This window comes from Echinops telfairi, unplaced genomic scaffold, assembly GCF_000313985.2.
Source record: "Echinops telfairi isolate 266 unplaced genomic scaffold, ASM31398v2 ScPeMD7_5592;HRSCAF=6446, whole genome shotgun sequence".
Classification (NCBI taxonomy): domain Eukaryota; kingdom Metazoa; phylum Chordata; class Mammalia; order Afrosoricida; family Tenrecidae; genus Echinops; species Echinops telfairi.
The window spans coordinates 46,566,415-46,590,476 of NW_022109491.1; the positions used below are offsets into that span (position 1 = coordinate 46,566,415).

The 24,062-nt window shown below is 38.4% G+C and overlaps 1 protein-coding gene and 2 pseudogenes across 1 annotated transcript in view; 1 reads left to right on the top strand and 2 right to left on the bottom strand.

Moving 5' to 3' along the window:
* The window catches only part of CFAP61 (cilia and flagella associated protein 61), a 399,631-nt gene that overhangs the window by 183,051 nt on the left and 192,518 nt on the right, over window positions 1-24,062 (top strand). The gene's annotated exons all lie outside the window — the stretch shown is intronic.
* Window positions 2,541-3,493, bottom strand: LOC101661456 (annotated as a pseudogene).
* On the bottom strand, window positions 16,070-16,287 carry LOC115871333 (annotated as a pseudogene).

Sequence of the window (24,062 nt, forward strand, 5' to 3'; positions counted from 1 at the left end):
ATAGATATAATTGTTTGTTTTGGATCTTTGATACCTGATGCCTGATCCCGTTGACACATCATGATCTCACAGGCTGGGGTGCTTCTACCATGTGGGCTTATTTGCTTCCATGCTAGATGGCTGCTTGTTTAGCTTCAAGTCTTTAAGACTCCAGATGCTATATCTTTTGATAGCTGGGCACCATCCACTTTCTTCACCACATTTGCTTATGCACCCATTTTGTAGGAGACAATTTTAAACACTTGATACTATTCAAAGTGGGAAAAGAGATACAAAGAAGCATACAGGGTTATCTTGGTACACATACTGTTGTGCCCTCTGGTGTGGATCAGTGAATTTCACTGTTTCTGAAAAGTCAACAGTGGATCTTCCTTGCCAACATTTGTTTATTGTATAATGAAGATAGTGATTTTTATAATTAAGTAGTTTATTTATTTTTAACAGTTTCACTGACATGCAATTCACAGATTTCAATAGTTCAATCACAACCATGAGAGTTGTGCAACCATCACCACTGTCAATTTCAGGATATTTCTTATTCTGAGTACTCACTGTTGGCAGCTCTCCATTTTTCACCAACCTCCCCTTGTCATGTCCTTTTGAAACTATTAACCCAGCTGTTGTCTCTGTTGGTTTATCTACCCTGGGTTTTATATATGGAAAAACACACCAAATCAAAACAAAACACAAGCAAATGGTCCAAAAACAATTACAGAGTGAAACAGAGAAAACACTAAATTAAAAAATGCAGCAGAAAATATTAAAATCTGGAAGAAGTATACATTGGCTCAAAAGGAGATCAAATGATAAGATGTCACCTTTTGACCAACTACAACTGCACTAATCCATTGTAAAAGTATTCTGTCTGATAACCAGGCTTTTTCCATTCCTGGTCCATAGTCAGAGTGGATTTATTAAAAGCTGTCTGGGGAATCCTGGGGATGATAGTAAATTAGTTGTCCAGAATTTAAGTTCTTAACTCTACTGTACCCTCTTCTGTGTTTGGGTTTTATATTTGCAGTCCTTGGATCACATAGGTTGGTGTGCATCCTCCATGTAGACTTAGCTGACACCTCACTTAGATGGCTGCTTGTTTTAAGACAAGCCTTCAAGCTAATCTTTCTGATACCCAGATACCATGTGCTTTCTTCACCACACTTTGTTATAGCACCCATATGTCCAGTGATCACTTCATGGGGGCAATTTTTAAGCAGGGCCATAGCATAAAAAATAGTTGTTCTTAGATTATGGCCAAAATTAAGTTCAAGCTCAAAATCCATTCATAGTATTTTTAATGATTATATGAAATACATGTTTAGTACTATTATCTAGTTGAAAATAAGTGAATTAATCACCTTAATTTATCAAATGTAAGGGACCTCAATTATAAGATATGTTCATGTTTTATGTCCTATTACAACAGCAACAAAAAAGTGGCCAATTAAGCTGTGACACAATGCCTTAATGAGAGTCCTGAATAGCATGTTAATCAGTCAATCAGTCTTATGACATTGAATTTTCTATTCATGTTTTTAGAAAAATGGAGTAATTTATGTTTTCTTTAATTGCATTGTGTGCTTTGTGATGCGTCTCGGTAACAGAATGTAATAGTGCTTCCTGTAATTGTAGATGTGTGTCTTCCTTTATTGGCGTCTGTAAATACTGGATTTCTGTCATTCTTCCAATGACTAATCTTTATAGTCATCCTTCTGTTGACTAAATTTTCTTTATTAATACCAAATTTGCACCCTGTTGTTTGGTTTCTTGCCCTTTGTGCCTTAAGTGTTCATTTCAATACCAAATTATATCATGGTTTAGGGAAGCCCTGGTGTTGCAGCGGTTATTCGTTGGGCTGAGGTCCACATGGTCAGCAGTTCAAAACCACCAGCCTCCCTGAGGGAGAAAGCTGGGACTTTCTACTCCCATAAATAGTTACATCTGAAGAACCCATACACTAAGAGTCAGCATCAACTCCATGGCAGTGATTTTGTTTTTTGAAGACAGTGTCAGCAGCGCTTAAACCCAACACATGCTGTCCACATAACACATACATAGAACTCCCTTAACATGATTACTGTATGAACTGCATGGTCAAATCTCCCATACACAGAAAATGACAATTATGGCACTGTTCCATCACACATCTGTTAGTTTGTATATCGCAGTGATGCTGGAAGTTAAGTCGCTGTGTTTCTTTCTTTCATTTTTCAAAAGACATTTAGTCAGCATTATGATCAGACTACTAGTTTTAGCAAATAACAGCATGGGTCCAAAAAAAGAAACTACATTAAAACCCTTTGTTGGAATACTTTACACGTTCGACAGAACACAAACTAAAATAACCTGTTATACAATGGGTCATAAACACAGTCCTCAAGTTCTTTTGCCCATACACATGAATATTGTCTAAAACATGTCTTCTTTGCAGCAGCTAGGCGCTGCCACTGCTGTGCTTGGCTGAGCTCACAAATCTCTTGTAACCTGTAGCTTTCCTGTCACTTCTCTGGCTCTCTTGCTAAGCTTTGTTTCCTGGGAGTCATTTAAAATCTTCTGCCACTGCCGTAACTACTGCTACTGCTTGAACCAGCATAGCCACCTTGCTTTCATGGTTTGGCAAAGAATTTCCTTCCACCACCATAAGGGCCAGAGCTTCTACCTCCAGATTCCTCCCTCATCTGTTCAAATCTGGAAGATTGATAGTTGTAATTGCCAAAATCATTGTAGCTTTTGTCACCTCCAACATTGCTTACACCATCATCAAATCCATTGTGACCATCCCCACTGGCGCCATCTCCACCACTGCCACAGCTGCTACCAAAGCCATCCTATCCACTGAAGTTTCTGCGCCGACCAAAGTTGTCATTCCCACCAAAACTACCTCGTCAGCCACCACCGAAGTTTCCAGAACCGCTTAAACCTCTTTGGCAGGAAGTGGCACTGGTCATTTCTTGCTTTGACGAGGCTTTCTTTACTTTGCAGTTGTACCTATTCAGTACGGTATTTCTGAATGACAATATTATCTATGGAGTCATGGTCATCAAAAGTCACAAAAGCAAAGTCCTTCTTGCCATTGCCTCGATCGGTCATGATTTCAATTACTTTAGTTTCCCATATTTCTCAAAAGAATCTTATAAGTGGTGCTCTTCAGTGTCTTCTTTGATGCCACAGGCAAAGATATTTTTTACAGTTAAGTGGCCACCTGGTCTTTGAGAGTCTTCTTGTGAGGCAGCCCTCTTTGGTGCCACAATTCTGCCATCTACCTTGTGTGGCCGTGCATTCATGGCTGCCAACTGCCACCTCCACAGTAGAGGAAGGGACAAACCCCAAACCTCTGGAGCGTTTGGTGATTGGAGCTCTCATGACCACAGTCTGTGAGTGCCCTCCATTGTTCAGAATGGCTCCACAGACCCTTACCTGTTGTTTCAAAGCTCAACCCTCCGAAGAAGATTGTTTGCAGCTGTTTGAGTTCTTTAGGATACTCTGACTTAGACATGATGGTGGTGGGGCACCCTAACGATGCTTCCTCTCTGACATTCAAAGGCAGAAGCAGTCTGTTATTGCATTTCAAATATTAGCAGGATCACCCAAAGTGAACAGGTTTCAGCAGAACTTCCAGATTAAGAACAAAATATGAAGAGGGAATTGGCTTTACACTTCAAAGGAAGTAGCCAAAAAACTTTATGCATAGCATGGAAATATTGTCAGATACTGAAGACCTTATGAACAGTAGTAGAACATTGTTAAAGAGAGTGTCAAAGGATAAGCCCCTTGGGTTGGAGGGTCATCAAAATGTGACTGCTGAAGAGCTGTGTTCTCAAAGCAGAATTGACTATGATGATGAGAAGGGAGGAGGGTCGGTGTGAGTGGAGCCTTCAGGATCCTCATTTGTTTGTGGGGCACAACTTGGGGTAAGAAGAAAGAGCTGCAAAATCTACAAATAATCAGAACATGGAATGTACAAAGTGTGAACCTAGGAAATTGGAAATGGACTAATATTAGCCATTTTTAATCAGAAATGCATATGATTTAATATGCCAGGAATTATCTAATCATAAGGAAATGGCATTACATTCATTATCAAAAGGGAGATTTCAAGGTTTATCTTGAATTACAATGCTGTCTGTGTTAGGACCATAGCTATCAGCATTCAAGGAAATCCAACGAATACAACTATTTTTCAAATGTGTGCACCAACCACTAGTGCTAGTAATGAAGAAATTAAAGAATTCTACTAACATCTTCAGTCTTAAATCGATCAAACATGCATTGATAAATATTGACAAATGGAATTCAAAAGTTGGAAACAACAACCAAAAGGCGACAGTAGTTGGAAAATATGGTCTCGGTGATAGGACCGAAGCTGGAGATCGCATGATAGAATTTTGCAAGACCAAGGAAGGACTTATTTGTAGCAAATCCCTTTTTTCAACAAGCAGCGGCTGTGCACATGGGCTTTTCCAGATGGAATATACGGAAATGGAATAGACTACATCTTTGGGACGAGACACTGGAAAATATCAAGGTCAGCAACTAAAACCAAGCCTGGGGCTGACTGTGGAACAGACTACCAGTTACTCATATGCAAGTTCAGGTTGAAGCTGAAGAAAATGAAAATGATTCCAAAATATAGCCGTGAGTCTAACCCACCTGAATTTTGAGAATATCTCAAGAGCATATTTTCTGTATTAAATACTAGTGGCAGGAAATATGATGAGCTGTGGGAGGACATCAAGGACGACATTAATGAAGACAGCAAACGGTCATTAAAAAGGAAAATAAGAAAAAGATCAAAGTGGATGTCTGAAGAGACTCTGAATCTTGCTCCTAATTATAGAGTAGTTGGTTAAGGCATATGGAAGAAATAATGAAGTCAAAGAAATGAAAAGTGTGTTTCAAAGTGCAGCACAACAAGACAGTAAAATGATACAGTAAAGTGTGCACATTCCTAGCAGTAGAAATCTAAAAAAGGAAGAGCATGCTCAGCCTATTTGAAATGGAAGAATTCAAGCTCCAATTGCAATATTGAAAGACTCAATGGGGAAAATGTTTAATGCTACAAGACGCATCCAAAGCAGATGTAAAAATACCGAGTCACTGTACCAAAAAGAAAAGAAATTCAAGCTCCATTGAAAACAGTGGTCAAAAAACAGGTTTCCTGGAATTGATAGAATACCAATTGAAATATTTCAGCAAGTTAAAGAAGCACCGGAAGTACTCACTTATCTATACCAGGAAATTTGGAAAACAACTACTTGGGCAATGGACTGGAAGAGATCCATATTTGTGCCCATTCCAAATAGAGGTGACCCAACTAATGCTTAATTATAGAACAATATCACTAATATCACATGCAAGTAAAATTTTACTTAGGATTGTCCAAAAATAGTTGCAAAGTACATGACAGAGAGCTGCTAGAGGTTCCGGCTGGATTCTGAAGGAGAAGTGCTAAAAGGGATAGCATTGCTGCTGTCAGCTAAAAGCAGAGAACATCAGAGAGATGTTTACTGTGTTTTATTGACTATGCAGGGCATTTGACTGTGTGGGTCATAACAAACTATGGATAACCTTGAGACCAGTGGGCATTCTGGAATACTTCATTGTGTTCATGTGGAACTTGTGCGAGGATCAAGAAGCAGTTGTGTGAGTGGAATGATGGAATACTGAATGTTTTAAAATCAGGAAAGGTGTCCATCAACGTTGCATCCTTTCACCATACCTATTCACTCTGAATGCTGAGCACATCATCAGAGAAACCGTATTATATCAAGATTGGAGGAAGGCTTATTAACAACCTTCGATATGTAAATGACACAACCTGGCTTGCTGAAACGTGAGGAGCATTTGAAGCACTTGCGGATGACGATCAAGGATTTCAGTCTTCAATGTGGATTACAATTCAATGTAAAGAAGACCAAAATCCTCACAACTGGATCAATAATAGGTAACATCATGATAAATGGAGAAAAGACTGAAATTGTCTATGATTTTGTCTTGCTTGGATGCACAATCAATACTCAGGAAAAGAGCAGTCAAGGATCAAAAGATGCATTGCATTAGGTAAATTTGCATAAGCCCTCTTTAGAGTAAGGGGAAGGTGGGGAGAGAAAGTTGGAACCAATCACAAGAATCGACGTGTAACACCCCCCCCAATCCCCCTGCAAGGGAGATGAACAACAGAAACGTGGGTGAAGGGAGACAGTGGTCAGTGTAGGATATGAAAATAATAATAATAATTTATAAATTATCAAGGATTCATGAGAAAGGGAGGTGGGGGGGAGAGAGAGGGAAAAAAAAGGAGGAGCTGATATCAAGGGCTCAAGTAGAAAGAAAATGTTTTGAAAAGGATGATGGCAACATATGTACAAATGTGCTTGATGCAGTGGGTGTATGGACTGTTATAAGAGCTGTAAGAGCCCCCAATAAAATGATTTAAAAAGAAAAGAAGGAAGGAAGGAAGGAAAGAAAGAAAAAAAAACAGGTTTACATTTTGGACTAAAGTACGCCTGACCCAAGCCATGGTATTCTCCATTGCATCATAAGCATGTGAAAGTTCAATATTGAATAAAGAAGACCGAAGAAGATGCATTTGAATTATGGTACTGGCAAAGAATGTGAAAGTACCATGTCGGCTAACAGGACAGACGGATGTGTCTTGGAAGAAGTACCGCCAGAGTGCTCCTGAAAGGCAAGAATGGTAAAACTTTGTATTACATGCTTTGAGCATGTTGTCAGAAGAAATCAGTTCCCGGAAGAAGGATATCATGTTTGGTAAAGTGCAGAGGCATTGGTAACGAAGGTCCTTAAGGAGGTAGATTGGCACTATGGCTGCAACAGTGGGCTCAGGCAGAAGAACTATTGTAAGGATGGTCCAGGACGGGACACTGTGGGTCAGAACTGACTTGATGACACCTAAGAGCAGCAACAAGATAGTATGACAATATGTTTAACTTTTTAAAAACTGTGCAGAATGATGATAATACCCAAATGAAAAATATGGGTTGAGGAGGTATTGGAACACTTGTTCTTGTTAAGGAACATATAAGAAAAATGCAAGTAAACATATTTACTTATTGAATTATAGAAGCTTAAGGAATGACATCAGAGGTCACTAGTTACCCCCAATATCCATTCCTCCCTTGGACTTTAGTAATGGGACCTCTATTTTATTTAAAGCAGCAACTAAAGTAATGCATTTCATAGTTTCTCTTCCACCTGGCGTGGCTGTTTGACTATGTTTTGACAACTGAAATGTAGGGAGCACTTATTGTAATGAAGCCATCATGAACCACCTTGAGGACGGTGTTTGACAGTTTCATCATTGTTTTTAAGGATGCACAGTATCCCGTTATATGTACCAAGTTTACTTATCCATTCTCCCACAGATGCGCATGTTGGTTGTTTCCTTCCTTTGGCTATTGTGGATAGTACGATGAGAAGCATGATGTGCATTTATCTGTTTGTGCTTTCTTATTTATTGCTTTGGCATCTGCATCCTCTAGACAGGTTGCTGGGTCATATGGTATTTCTGTTAATGTTTGTTAACGGAATATCATACCGTTTTTCATACTGGCTAGACAGTTGTACAATCCTACCAGCACTGTATGAGTGTCCAGCCTTTGTTAGTTTTTGTTTGTTATGCTAAAATTTGCTATAGATGCCAGTGTGAGGTGGAATCTCATCATTGTTTTTCAGTTGCTTTTCTCTTACAGCTAGTGATTGCAAGCATTTATTCATACAATTGCCACCTGGATGCCATCTTTGGCGAATTATCTATTCCTGTCTTTTGCTCATTTTTAAATTGGATTTTTTGTTTTTCTTACTGAGGTGTTGCAGATCATATGGTATTCTCAGTAGTTTTGGGTAGCATCCAATCATTTTCCGTATTGGTTATTTATATTTACAAGCCCACCAACAGTATATAAGAGTTTCTGGGGTGGGAGGGAATAAAAAAAAAAAGAGTTTTCATCTCTCCACACCCTATCCAGGATTTGTTGTTCACTCTTTTTTGTTTGTTTGTTTGCTTGCTTCAAATTGGGCTATCTGTGGGAATAAGATGATATCTCATCTTTTTAAAAAAATTTGCAACACCAAGATGGATAGTGATTGTGACCATTTCTTCATATGTTTGTCATCCATTCCAGTGTCATCACTTGTAAATTGTCTGTTCATGTCCTTTGCCCACCATTCAATTGGGTTATTTGGTTGGTTGGTTGATTTTTATTACTGAAGTATTGCAGAATTCTAAGTTTTATTAGAATTCTTATCTGTTGTGTTATTGCTAAAGATGTTTTTCCAATCCCTGGGCTCTCCTTGACTTTTGATGACTTCTGATGTGCATTGTTTTATTTTTAATAGGTCCTTATTTTCTATCTTGTCTTCTGTTGTGTGTGCTTCTATTACTATGTTTTTAAGTCTGTGTATGTATCACCATAGGACCCTTAGGTTTGTCCCAATAGTCTCAGTGATGATCCTTATAGCTCGCTTTGGTGCTTACAGTTAGGTCTGCAATCAATCCATCTTGAGTTCTTTTTTGTGCATGGGGTGAAGCATGAGCCCTCTTTCATTCTTCTGCAGATTGAGATCCAATTTTTCCAGCACCAATATTTTTTGGTCCTTCATCAAAAATCAGTTACCTTGGAAGCTGGATACTTTGGTTTTTGGGTTTTCTTTATTTTTTTAATAAATCATTTTATTGGGGCCTCGTACAGCTCCTTTAAAAATAATTTTATTGGGGGCTCATATAACTCTTTATCACAATCCATACATCCATCCATTGTGTCGAACACATTTGTACATTTGTTGCCATCATCATTCTCAAAGTATTTGCTTTCTATTTGAGCCCTTGGTATCAGCTCCTCATTTTTCCCCTCCCTCCCTGCTCGCCCCTCTCATGAACCTGTGATAATTTATAAATTATTATTTTGCTTATTTCTGGCTTTTATATCCTGTTCTGCTGGTGTATGAATCTATCACTGTACCAGTAACTGGCTGTTTTGACTGCTGTGGCTGTGTAATAGGTTTTGAGGTCAGATAGTGCGAGCTCTTCTACTTTTTTCTTTTTCAGATGTTCTTTGCTGATCCTGGGCCTCTTCCCTCTTCATGTGAAGTTGGTAATTAGTTTTTCCAGTTCTTTAAAGAATGAAATTGGGATTTGGGTAGGAATTGCTTTGTAATTGTAGATTGCTTTAGGTATTATTGACATTTTCACATCCTATCCATGAACAGTAAACATTCTTCCATTTGTGGAGGTCTCTTTTGGTTTCTTGTAATAATGTTCTGTAGTTTTCTTTGTACAGGTGTTTGGTTTCTTTGGTTAGGCTAATTTTTAGATATTTCATCTTTCATGTTGCTATTGTAAATGCTATTGTTTTCTTGATGTGTTTTCTTGATGTCTTTTTTAACTGGTACTTAGGAATCTGATTGATGTCTGCTCGTTAATCTCCTCAATTGCTACTTCACCAATTCCTTGATTGTTTCTGTAAGTCTTTTTATAGACCGCTTGTGGCTCTGTCTGTCTAAAACCATATCATCTGAAAATAGCAACAACTTTACTTCTTATTTGCCAATTGAATTCCTTGATTTCTTTTTGTTGTCTAATGCTACTGGCTAAGAGCTTCAGAATGATGATGAATAAGTGGTGATAAGGGGCACTCTTGTCTAGTTCCTGTTTTCAGGGGAAATGTTTTTAGTTTTCCCCCATTGAGTATAATATTAACTATTGCATTCTTAGATATGGCCTTCCTTGTGCTGAGGAATCTCCCTTGCATTCCTATTTTATTAAGTTATTTATTGGAAATGGCTGTTGGATACTGTTGAATGCCTTTTCTGCATCTGTTGATGTCCCCACATAGTTCTCATTCTTTGTTTTGTTTATGTCATGGATTATATTGATTGTATTTCAAATGCTGAACCATCCTTGCATCCCTGGTATGACTCTCTCTCAGTCATGATGAATTAATATTTTGATATACTGTTGGATTCTATTAGCTAGAATTTTGTTGAGAACTTTTGCTTCTGTGTTCATGAGGACTATTGGTCTTTACTTTTCTGCAATGTGGGATCTTTATTTAGTTTTGATTTTGGGATCATGCTAGCGTCAAAGGATGAGTTTGGGAATTTGCTGTCCCTTTCTATATTGTGGAATAGTGTGTGTATAATTAGTGACAGCTCTTCACTGAATACTTGGTAGAATCCCCTGTGAGTCTATCTGGTCTTAGACTTTTTCTTGGTTGGCAGTTTCTTGATGACCCTCTCTATTTCTTCTTTATATGGGTTCCTTCCTGTTTTCTTCATCCATCCAGATGAATTTGGGTAGTTGGTGTATTTCTAGGTGTTTGCCAATTTCTTTTAGGTTATCAAGCTTGCTGGAGTGCTGTTTTTTGTAATAATTTACTTTTATTCCTTTTCTTCATTTGCAACAGTTGTGGTGTCACTTCCCCCCCTCTAATGCTAGTTATTTCCGTATTCTCATTCTTCTCCTTTGTGAACTAGCAATTTGTCAAATTTGTTTAGCATTTGAAAAAAAAATTTTTGGTCTTGTTGATTTTTCCATTTTCCAGTCCATTTATTTCTGCTCTAATCTTTCGGATTTATTTTCTTCTGTGGTTGGGTGGTTTATGTTACCTTAATCTACTTGTTGGAGGTGTTGATTTTGGATTTCTTCTCCTTTTTCATATGTGTGTTGATTCCTATGAGTTGATCACTGATAACTGCTTGTGCTGCACCCTGATGGTTTTGTTATGATGGGTTATCTTCATTTGTTTCCAGGAATTTATTAATTTTATCACTTATTAGACCTATTACCCAGTTGATTTATGTACTATATTGTGTACTCTCCATGCGTTTTTCTCTGTTTCTGTACTTTCAATAGTTGATTTCCAGTCTTATAGCATTGCGATCTGACAAAATGTAGGCTCGCAATATTTTTCAATTTGTCGAGGCCTAATATATGATCTATTTTTGAGTATATACCATATTCATTGAAGAAGAATGTGTACTGTATTTTTGTTTGGTGGGGTGCTCTGTATGTCTAGGAGGTCAAGCTGTTTAATTGACTTGTTTAGCTATTCTGCTTCTTTATTGGATTTCTTTCCTGATGACTTATTTTCTTTGAGAATGATATGTTGAAGTTTCCTACCTTTACTGCCAAGCTGTTTCTTTTTACTTTTAACTCTGTGGGCTTTGATTGTATTTTGAGGGTCTTTCATTGGTTGTGTATGTTTATTAAGGTCATATGTTCCTGTTGTATTGTTCCTTTAACCATTAAATAATGTCCATTATTGTCTCTCCTTACGTTAATCACCTTAACATCTATTTTATCAGAGAGTAATATTGTCAGTCGGCCTTTTTATGTTGCCAGTGTCTTGGAAGATTTTTAATCATCCTTTGATTTTCAGTCTATTTTTGTCTTTGAGTTTAAGGTTTGCCTCTTGAAGGCAGCATAAAGCTAGGTCTTGTTTTCTAATCTCTTCTTCTGTTCTTGGTTTTTTTGATTAATGGATTTAATATATTGCTATTCGGTGAGAATAAAACTGCCTCGTGGGTGAGCATTTCTGCTTCATTGATGGTGTTATTGTGTATATATGTGCTGTGTTCAGGAAGTGGGGTAGCGGGCACCAGTGAATGAAGCAGGAAATAAAGGAGGAATGGTGGAAACTGGAGAGAAGTGCAGCCTGGGTACTAAGTAGTTCTGCACGTAGTTGCCCATGTAATCTGCTATCCAGAAGAGCCTTCAGAGGCCAGAAAGTTAAGTGGGTTGGCCAGGTAGGGTGTCTCAGGAGCTACAATGTTCAGCTGCGCTGCAGATAAATGAACCTCACAGAAGTAGTTTGTGCCAATCGTCAATGCTAAGGGGGGCTCTGAGGGTCTGTCAGCAGACGTTGCTGCTCCCCCACTTTAAGAAACCTTGGTCTACTTTGTTTTTAAGTTGAATTTCTCACTAGGATATCCCTGTTGGTGAAACCTCCTTCTTTATCTTGATATCTGGCAACCATATTCCCCCATTTCCCTTTGAACTTATTCTTATTGATTTGACTTTATAGACAAATTTTCCCCTCATGTTGCTCCCCGGATTTTTTCCATATTTGATGGTAGATAGTTTGACTGTGCCATGTCATGGTGATTTTCTTTTGGGGTCAATTCTATTTGGGGTTTCTTTGGCTTCTTGAATAATTCTTTTCTTTTCTGTCACAATGTACAGAACTTGTACTCTTTGGTCTGGTTTTGTTATTGTTTGTTTTCTTTTCTTTCTGTTATAAGGTGTTTGTTTTGATAGTGCCCTACAAAAACCTTAGGTTCTTCCGAGATTTTTAAAAACATATTGTTCCTCTTGTAGTTCAGTCTTGAGCGATTTTTCTTCAAGCTCACTGATAAATTTTCACTGCATTCATTCCACTGTTTTGTTCTTTCAAAATGTCATCTAGTTCTAATATTCTAATATCATGTTCGTCTTATGGATTTCTATTCGGAATTGTTGACTTATTCTTTATTTTTCATTTGTTTTGTCAAATTGTTCTTGTAGTCTTTTCCTGAGTTCTTCTATCTTCTTTCCTGTAGCAATCTCAAAATTTTCTTCCATCTGTTTAACGCAGTTGAACATCATTTTTCTTTTCTTATTTTTATGGTTATATACATCCCTCGATGATTCATTTTGTGTTTGGCTATTGTGAAGGGTACTACCTTTTTGCACTCCTCTTCCATGAGCTCCTCTGATGTATATAGCAATTCAGTAGACTTCTGTTTGTTGATCTTGTATCCTGTCACTGTGCCATATTTCTTTATTACTTCCAGTACTCCTCTTGTGGAGCTTTTGGAGTTTTCAATATATAAAATTATATCATCTGCAAATAACAATCCTTTCACTTCTTCTTTCCCCATATGAATTCCTTTGATGTCTTTCATTTGCCTTACGTTGTTAGCTAGGAAGTCCAGTACGATGTTGAATAAATTAGGGGGCAAAGGGCAACCTTTTCTTGTCCCCTTTTTCATTGGGAATGTTTTCATCTTTTCTCCATTGAATACTATTTTGGCTGTTGATTTTTCATATATGGTTTGTATTATATTGAGGAATTTTCCTTCCATCCTATCTTCTTGAGTGTCTAAAACAGGAATGGGCGTTGGCTGTTTTCATATGCTTTTTCTGCATCTATCGATATTATCATGTGGTTCTTATCCTGTTTCTTGTCAATGTGGCAGATAATGTTGAGGGACTTTCAGATGTTCTGGATCACTGGAATGAATCCCACTTAGTCTTGATGAATTATTCCTCTTATATGCTTTTGTATTCTATTGGCCAGTATTTTGTTAAGGACTTTTGACTCGATGTTCATTAGAGATATCGGTTTGTAGTTCTCTATTCTTGTGGGATACTTGCCTGCTTTAAGTATCAGTGTTTTGCTAGCTTCATAGAAAGACTTTGGGAGTTTGCTGTCCTTTTCTATGCTCTGGAAGAGTTTGTGTAGGATTGGTGTCAGTGTTCCCCTGAATGCTTGGTAGAATTCTCCTGTGAAACCATTTGGCTTGGGGGATTTTTTCAGTTGATAGTCCCTTGGTAATCTTATCTATTTCTTCTATTGCTATGGATCTGTTGAGGTTTTTTACGTCCATCTGGGATAATCTACAGAGGGATTGTTTTTCCAAGAACTTGTCCATGTCTTTCAAGTTGTTGAATTCTTTGGGGTACAGGCCTGTGTAGTACTGTGTAATTAACCCCTTAATTAATTTAAGTAATTTCTACTGTTTCAAGTAGTTTCCCCTGTTTCATCCCTCATTCTCACTATTGTTTTTTGTTCCTTCCTTTCTTTGGTTAGGTTTGCCAATGGTCTATTGGTTGTGTCAATCCTTTCAACAAACCAGGTTTTTTTTCTGCATCGGTTGTTTGCAGTTTTCTTGTTTTCCCACTCGCTTATCTCTGCCTTGATTTTTATTATTTCTTTTCTTTTGTATTAGTATTCTGTTGACTCTGCTCTAATTACTGGAGGCTTTGTGAAAGCATATCAATCTTAAGCCTCTCTTCCTTTTTCATGTGTGCATGTATTGCTATCAAGCTTTCTCTGACAACTGCTTTTGCTGTTACCCAAAGGTTTTGGTACATTGTATTCTCATTCTCAATGGTTTCTAAAAACTTCCTAATTTCATCTCTGATCTGGACCAGTACAAACTCATCTTGCAGTGGAGAGTTATTCACCCTCCAATAATTTTCCCTTGTTTTCTTAGCCGTCCTTTTGTTGATTTCCAGCCTTCTTGCATACTAGTCTGAGAGGGAATTCTGAGTGATCTCTATGTGCTTGAATTTACTTAGGTTCAACTTGTGTCCCAATATGTGGTCTGTCTTTGAATTTGTGTCATGTGTGCTTAAAAAGAATGTGATTTTTTTGCATTAAAAATGTCTATTAGGTCAAGTTGCCTAATTGTAGACTTTAGTTCTTTCGGTAGCTTCCTTGTTAGGCTTCTTTCCCTGTGATCTGTCTTTTTTTGGAGAAGGTTGTATTAAAGTCACCTACTATGATTGTTGATCCTGTGATTTCTTTTTTCTTCTTTTGGAACATTTGATTGACGAATGTTGCAGGTCTCTCATTAGACCTGTACATATTTATTAAGTTCACTGGTTCTTGGACTACTGATCCCTGTATCTCTTGTTATGGCTTGCACCTTGAGATCAGTTTTGTCAGAGATTAGGATTGCAACCCCTGCTTTCTTTGAATTTCCATCTACTTGGTATATTTTTTGCTAACCAATAATTCTTTACCTATTTTTGTCTGCAAGCTTGAGATGTGTCTCTTGTAGACAACAGATTGATGGGTGGTTATGTTTTCTAAGCCAGTCTGTCAGTCTCTGTCTTTTACTGGGTGAGATCAGTCCATTGATACTCAGATTAATTATATCCATCTGTGGACTCTGTGATATCATCATGTACCTTTTTTTGCATTGGGTATTTATCAGTCCATTGATATTCAGATTAATTATATCCATCTGTGGACTCTGTGATATCATCATGTACCTTTTTTTGCATTGGGTATTTACTTACCTCCTCCCTTCATGTCAGTGTGTGTGTGTGTGTGTGTGTGTGTGTGTGTATGTGTGTTCATTCTTGCCTACTTCTCAACATTGAGCTAATATTATCTTTGCGGCTGTTTTCGATGTGTTGACCTCTTGGTGGAATTGCTCTATATGATGGTCTCCTATTTGTGTTTGGTGCTTGTTATTCTTCTGACGACTGTTGGTTGGTTGGAGTTTTTTATAGAGCTGGGTTTCTTTTAGAGTAGTCTTTGAGTTTTTCCTTGTCCAAGAAGACTCTTACTTCTCTGTCTGTCTTGATAGATATCTTGATAGGTGTGATACTTAAGGTTTATTGTGCCAACCTGGTCAATGAACACATGTGAGATTAATTGAAGGGTGGAGAGATAAATGACTCTGTGAACCTCGCCTTTCTGGTCTCTTGCTCTCTGATGATTGGACCAGGGTTCAGCTGCCCTAGCTAGTTCCCTGCTTCAGCTGGCAAGGCTTACTTCCTGCAAGACATCCCTGAGGAGAAGACATAGGGACTTACCCTGATGTACCCCTGGTTGCTGGATAAGCCGTGTGGAGATCTATTTCAGTGCTGGGATGCTTACATGCTGACTGATTTGGCTTTCCACCTGCAGTCAGCATCATTGCGTGTGTTTTGTGAATTTGAGCAGGACTTTGTAGCTCGGTGTTGGACATATGTGCTAAGGTCTTGGACTGGACTGAGTTGAGATGTTTGGTGTACACTTATCCTTTATATAAAACTCTCTCATAAAATATGAGTGTCTATGAATTTTGTTTCTCTGGGCTACCCAGACTAACGCAATAGGATAGAGGATTATTGGGTTGGCATGTTTCTCTTTCAACTTTTTGAAGATGTTACTCCACTCTCTCTTCTTCATGGTGTCTGCTGATGGGTCTGAAATTTTTTTACTATTGCAAAAGTTTCTTTAACAAAAAAATTGAACATGAAAAATGTACATAGCCTCATTTTTACACTGTAGTAAAACAGGTCGTTTGGAAAGCAGGGTGCATAAAAGCAACTGATGTAGGCTGTTGAACATAGCTATTTTCCCCACTCCAAGGCTTCTAACATGATGATACTAGTGCCTCTTATTACCACCATTCCACCAGTATTGTTCTGTTGTCCACAAGTTGCCACCTCCGATTCATGAAGGGGTCAAATCCCTGAAGTATCCCTTGGACATGCCTGCCATCTTTTAATTTCAATGATAACTTCTTGTCCGTAAATTTTTTCAACTCGGGCGGATGAACTTTGCTCATTGTGTCTTCCCTGGAGGTTCAGTGTTGCCTTCTGAACATATTCTTATCTGAGTGTCTTTATAGGTTACTGACTTTTTTTTCCTTAGATAGTTTTGTGATTTTTTTTTCTTTTCCTCAAATTGGATAGTTTAACTATTATGTGCCTTGGCGACTTCTACCTGGGATCCAGTCTAGATGGTGTGCTCTCTGCTTCCTTAATGGTTTCCTGATCTCATTCTTTAAGCTGGGGAAGTTTTCTTTCAGGAATTCCCTCACTATTTTTGCAGTTGACTTCTTGGTTGTGTCTTGTTTTGGTAATTCAATTATTCAAATGTTGTGCCTCATCATAGCATCAGACATTGTTCTTAGGTTTTCTTCAGCTTCTTTAATTAACTTGTTGGACTGTCTTTTCCATTCTTTGAAGTCCGCCTGATTGTCCTCAAGGTCACTGGTATGGTTCTCCACTTCTAGTTTAACTCTTGTATTTCCCTTTGATGCTTATCCCTTGTCTCTTGTATTTCCCTTTTGTGCGTGGCCTTTATCTCCTCTATTGTTTTATTCTTTTTCTGTATTGCTTCCCTCATATCCTGTGTAGCTCCAAGCAGCATACTGAAGACTTCATTCTGTGGTAGATCAATGTCTGCTTCTCTGTATGCCATTAGGCTCAGGACTTCCTCTGACATTATCTCCCGTTTTTTTGTTGAACTTGTTGGGGGCTAGTTGTCTGCATGTCATTTTAGAGGAACTTAGTGCCATTTCCCAGAGAGTCAAAGAGCACTGGGCTCTCTCTTTGGGAGGCTCATAGGAATACTTCTGCGGACTGCCTGTAGCCAACAACACTTGGGGGTTGGGTTACTGCTTTATCCCAGTGAGGTTGTACTCTCTCTAGCTAACTGGGATTGTGTTATTTGGAAGGTAAGTTGGATGACCCTCTCAAGAGATGCTGGTTGGACAGTTTCAGGCTGTTCACGTGGCACTGAGCTGGTTAACCACATGGGAAGCCATGGCAGAATGGCCCATGGCAGCGTGGAGTGTTTCAGAGGGTAGGCCAGGGTGTCTGCTGTGGTCTGGTGCACCTTGGAGGGTGGGCCGGGTTGCCCTAGGTGGCGGGGAGTCTTGGAGAGTTGGTGGGGTTCCTGAAGTGGTATGGAGTGCTGCAGATGCCTGCAGCACTTTAGTCAGTACTTGCCGAGGCATGTGGGTGGAGGTTCCCCAAGTCGCATGGAGTGTCATGCAGGGTGGATAGAGTTGCCCTAGGTGATGGGGAGCACCCTGGAGGCTGGCTGTGGTGGGAGGAAAAAAAAGCCTGAGTCAGTCATGACTGTAGGGAGAAAGTGGGAAGTGAAAGTAAAAGGAGAGGGGAAAAAAAGAAAGAACGAAAGCCCCAAACCGTGGGGTTGGAGGATTTTAAACACAGCCCGGAGTCTGTGGCAGCTGTGGTAATGTTGAAGTAAAGCCCTTGGTCTGGCCTAGGTAGCCTGGCATCAGCCACAACTGTTACGGGGCTAACGCTAAGCCACAACCGGCTGTTGCAGTGGTAAGCCAAAAGCCCACAACTCTTTAAAATCTAGTGGATCTGAGTCTGATTATCTTTATGATGCTTCTCCTGTGCCCTGGAAGAGTAGAGTATCCCTCTCAGTGTTCCTCTGTGTTGATTTCAGTGGAGTCACTATGGTGAGTTACTGTCACCATCTTGCCCGGCACCCCCTTCTTGTTTTTTTATGTGCACTGAAAATGGCGGTTGTTTCTGAGATATAGTCTGGTTTTAATATTTGCCTCTGTTTGTTGGTCAGTTGGTGTTTGAGTGGACAATACTCTCTGTGCATTAATTTCAGCAGTTGAAGGTTTAATGGTGGCTGGGATAAGTGAAAACCATCTATTCCAACAAAGGAATCGATGACAAAGAAAAGTTGGTTCCTATGTCCTGTCACAGTCCAAGTCTCAGGGTTGTCTTTTGTGATTTCCCTGAAGTGTGAAATTTCTGAAACAGCCAGCTTTCAAGACCAATTAGCCAAGAAGGAAAGGAGAAGATAATTTTCAAGAAGTTCAAATTGTCACAGACCCATCTCTGTCCCAATAGAGGAATGGGAGACTTCATTTTTCTTTAAGCCATATGTAATAGCAGAACTCAGGTTAAAGTGCCCTGCATGAACAGAGAACTGATGTGTGGCCTGTGGCTTTTTAGCCCTAAGCCAACAAGGAAGCATCAGTTTTTCTTGTGCCAATTTCTTATGTATGGGTTCAGTCAGGTTTGCCCTACTCTAGGTATGTGAAGGGAAGGGTACCACTCTCCTTTGCAGGAGTACATTTCTCAGGACCTGGTGGGATCTCTCACCCTATCTATCTATCTGTCTGTCTGTCTATCTCCCTATCTTTCCCCTCTTTTTATCCTTCCATCTCTCCCTCCTGCCCCCTCTCAGTCCAGCAGACTGGAGTATTGGCGGTGGGGTTGCTTGGTGGTGCCTTTTCAGCCCCACTGTGGATTCATCACTTATCCTAGGGTCCCTGTGAAAGCTTCCTCCATCTGAATTTCCAGACTATGTCTCACTTAGATTTTTCTTGCACTTGGAAGATTCAGAACTAAGATTTCTTATTTGTCTCAACTTTTTGAAACCTTTGCTTATAGTGCATCTGGCTATGTGTCTATGTTTGTCCAGAAATCCTATATTTAGAGTTTAATGTTATATATATAGCCAATCCTAAATCTGATTGATTTAAGGGTACTTTTTCTTTCAGAAGACTTGAGTTTAATTGCGAGCACACCAGAAAAATCTATTCAGCTCTTATGGTTTGCCTTGGATAATGTAACAGATTCAAAGGAATTAAAGGCCTGATAATTACTTAACAAAAGAATATTTTTTATGGGTAGTTGTTCTCATCAGGTGCCATTGAGTCATTTCTGATTCGTAGTAACTGTATGTACAACAGAATGAAGCATCATCCAGCCTTGTGACAGCCTCACAATTATAATGTTTGAGTCCATTGTTGCAGTCATTGTGTCAATCCATCTCCTTAATGGTCTGCCTCTTTTTTTTCTGTCCTTCTATTTTGCCAGGCATGATAAACTTGATCTTTTGCGAGAACTAGTCTCTCCTGATAACATATCCAAAGTCTTGCCATCCTGGCTTCTAAGGAGCATTCTGGCTATTCTTCTTCCAGGACAGAGTTGTTCTCCTGCCAGTTTGTCACATACTCAATATTCTTTACCAGCACCATAATTTAAATACACTAATTATTCTGCAGTCTTCCTTACTTAATGTCTGGATTTCACATGCATATGAGAGCCAAAATCGCTGCCATCAAGTCAAGGCAACTGATTCATAGCAACTTGATAGACAGAGCAGGACAGCAGGCCTGCCCCTGTGGGCTTCTGAGACTGTAACTCTTTATGGGAGTAGATAGCCTCATCTGTCTTCCAAGGATCAACTGGTGGTTTTGAACTGCTGACCAGCAGGGCTCCTTGAGGAGATGGAAAATACCATCACTTCAGTCATGCTCGCCTTAGTCTTCAAAGTCACATCCTTGAACTTTAATGTTTTAAAGCATTCTCCTGGGTAGTACTACTAATAATTATTCCATGACAAAATTAGTGCTTCATTCAATTAAAAGATATTTTGTAAGTCTCATATGTGCCATGTGGAATGGATGGAATATTCTTGTGCGGAAAATACATACAAAAAAATATATATATGGTTGTGGAGCTGAAAATTGAGCTCATTGTTTTGCCTTTTAAGATGTGTTGTTCAGAGATTTGCCTTTCATATTGCAGATGGGGGTGTCCAATTTTATCTTGTCTAACATCTTTGCCAGAAGAGCTCAAAGCATTTGTAGACTTAAAAAAAAACAAAAACAAAGGAATAGTTCCTATGTTTGCCTGGTTAAGATGGCAGAGTTTTGTGCAATTTATCTCGTGCCTCCTTGTTATAAAATTTTGAATATGTTCTCTCCAGTGCTAAGGAAGTAAGCCAGAATATGTCCTTGAGTGTTTATCACTCTCAGAGGATACCAACGGCAGGCAGTTCATATTTTTCTGAGTTGCTAGGGTTACTGGAAATGTAACCCTAGTCGAGAGGAAAGCAATAGGCAACTTTCATACAATAAACTTTAAAACCACATCTTCTCAACAGACTTTTCATGTACTTCCATGTGGCATTCTTTAAACTGTTTTAATACTTTTAGTTGAAAGATGTTGCTGTTTTTTTAAATAGCATCTCTGTGGAATTTTCCAAATGATGCGTTCTTTTTTAAGTGTTGAAGTGTAAATAGTGGAATTATTTGCCCCAAGGGGGTCAAGTTGTGAAATTTGAAGCTGACACTAATAAAATTCATAGAATTGCCGTAAAATCATCATTAAAAACTCAAATTGTGTAAATAGGGAATATCTAAAAGGGGGAACAAAGAATGGAAAAGTATAAGGAAATTATATTTAAAAAGCAAAAGTAGGCTTATTAAGGATTTCAGAAATGCTACCCTTAATGGGCTCAAATCTCTTCATCTTCCATTTCCATGCATGGCAGAGCTCACTTTGAAGTCTTCGTAAGCTTTTCATAACAAATACACACACACACACACACACACACACACACACGGATATATAGCTGAAAATGGAGCTCATTGTTTTGCTCTTTTAAAATATCTTTTTCAAAGGTCTGCCTTTCATAATGCAGATGGGAGAGAAATGGTGCTATTTTACCTTGTCTAATATCTTTGCCAAAAAATCTCAAAGGATGTGTAGACTTAAAACAAAAATCTATAGTTTCTCTGTTTGCCTGTTGAAGGTGGCAGAGGTTTTTGAAATTTAATTTAATTTTACACCTGAGGAAATTTAAGGAAAAGAGGCCCAGAATTTCAACAAGTAGCAAAATTAAGGTAACCAATAGGCTAATGATGCTCTCTAATGACCCCCACAGTTCATTGTCTGCTCCAAAAGAATGAGTGTCATTAGAAAAGCCTCACCATTGACACTGTCATATTCCATTTTGGTTCTAACCTTACATTTATCATTTGGAGTTAAAAAAATGCTAACATGGGTTAGCCTTGTTAGGAAATTTGGGGGCTAAGCTTGATGGGAGGGAAGGATGAAGGATGTGGAGGGAAATACACAATAAAAGGCAGTTTTGATTACTTTCTAGTTTACTGGTCTATTTGTAGGTTTAGTAATTTCTGATTTTGAATCTATTTCTGAAGTTGAATTTCAGGAATCTTTTTCAGTCATTCTAACTTAAGAGAAACCAAACCAGATGTGGAAACATAGAACTCAAATGTATGCATAACAGATAAAATTACATTTTGACTAATTTTTTTGTGCATCCAGTATAGTTAACAAATTTCAAAGGTCTTTGATAAACGTATGTGAATCATAGCACAAATTCACTTGTGCATGTACATCAGCATTTTAATTTAATAAGTTAAAGTCGTGTTATGTAGTTCAGTTTATAGCAAAATCATCCATTTAGTTATGTAAGCAACTAGGAAAAATTAATTAAAATAATTTTAAATTAATAGAAATATGTCAACACCTTGTTCAATAAGCTCCTTGAATGCAACATTGAAGGATTTATTCCATCATCATTTATCCAGTGCCCCAAACATGTGGTTGGAATAGTTCAGCTAAAACAATACATAAAGCAAACAAAAATCCCAAAGACTGAGGACACAGTTACTGACCTCAAGGAGATAACAGTCATAGTTGGAAAAAAAGTAGAAAAATCATATCAATTACTAAAAACAACAACGATAATAAACCTCTTCCAATGATTCAATGGCTCACAGGTAACAGAAAGTCATAACTAAATAGATAAACAACAGATTTCCTCATTTTTATGTTTTGTTTTCTCATCTTATTGTTTTTCCCTTCCCACTTGACTTTTATTGTCTATTTCCCACAACAGCCTTCATCCTTCCCTCCCCACAAACTCAGTCCCAGAATCTCCTAGCAAGGTATCCCATATTAGCATTCTCTTCTTTCTTATTTTGGGGGAGGAATTGTGATTTGTAGTATGTATTCATTATGAGAGGCAACATTAATTCTGAGGAGCACTCTTTTATACTTAAAAGGTCTTCTTATATACCATGATATACAGTCAGTTCCTTTTTGTGGGATTTCATATTTTTTTCTACATTTTAAATCTTTATCTAAAATGCTAACTTAGTTTTATTTAAAAATATAGAATCAGAAAAGTCTAGAAAGGATATAAAACATGTTATCTTATTTTTCACCAGGATAATCACTGGTACAGTATTTACATAATTGGCATATAGAATGTCCTCTATCTTATATTTAAATAGCTTACTAAATTAAAGCATACTTAATTTTTATATATAAAATGCAAGTTCTACTTTGTTGCTGGTTGTTGTCTTTGAGTCATTTCCAATTCATGGTGACCTCTGTTAACAGGACAAAACATGTCCCGACCTTGGGCCCCTCGCACATTTTGGTAGGTGTATTAGACTGTGCTTTCTAGAAATGGAAAACCAATGATACTTGTATATGTACTTATGTAGAAAGAGATTTATATGAAGAAATGGCTCACACCATTGTAGAAGTGGGTAATTCCAGTCTGGTTCAAGTCTGTGGGTCAGACGTAAGCAGAAGGGTTCTCTTGACTCCCGGAGCTGCTAGGGCTGATACAAAGGAAGTGAGAAGATAAAGCAGACATGTTGTAACCTGGTGGATGCTAAGCTGAATGAATTTGAGATCAGCCAAATGAATCTATGATCACCAGTTCACTGGTTGCTCCTGGTGGGATTGGCAAACAAGATAATAGGAGGTTCACGAACCAGATGCAGGATCTAAATCCAGCAGTAGAAGTGAGTTGGCTTCCACACACAGTAAGTTTATACTAAGAGAAGGCCACCTCCCTCGATTGTATCAAGACTGTGCCCAGAATAAGGAGGTGTATTCTCCCCACAACTGCTTGGCTGCTGCCCAAAGAATCCCAGAATGGAGTTGACTACACTATGTTATAATCCTGGCCCACCCAAGGTGACATAACATATAGCTATGGCAATATATAAGCCCATTCTTACAGCCACCAAATCTTACTGAAGGCTTTTCTCATTTTTGCTGACCACCTATTTTACCAATGACAATGTCCTTTTTTCCCTTGTGATTGTTTGGTCTTTCCTAATCATAAGTTCAAAGTAAGCAAATTGAAATCTTGCTTTTAAGAAGCAGTCTGTTCATCTAAAACTGGTTTGTACAGTATATTCAATGTTTTTCACCAATGTCACAGTTTGAATGTATTCTTCTTCTTCTTCTAGCCTTCTTTCTTTTTTTTCTTTTTTGCCTACCTTTCACATGTAAGTAAGGTAATTGAAAAGACTATGGTTTTTCAGTTTGCCTTATAAGGAAAACTGATCCCCAAACAAAAGGATTTTTGCACAGGGGCAGGACTTGAGAGGAAATGTTCAGACCAAGAAAAGGAAGATGTTGGCTTGACTCAGAGAATCTTCTATACATCTGATTTTCTCTCCATGGAAACCCATAGTTTTAAGAAACGTAAAGAACCGAAGCAAAAATAAAGACGCAAAAGGTAGCCTTCAGTTTTATTCTTCAATAAGACAGACAGCCTTGACAGATTTGGGGGGAAGATATTTAAAAACCACCTTTCCTAATGCATATGAAAGGTGGACATTGAATAAGAAGACCAAAGAAGAGTCAGTCATTTGAATTATGGTGCTGATAAATAGTATTGAAAGTACCACTGACTGCCAAAAGGATAAAGAAATCTGTCTTGTTAAAGGCTTGAAGGTAATCAAGCGGCCATCAAGCTCAGAAGCAACAAAGCCCACAT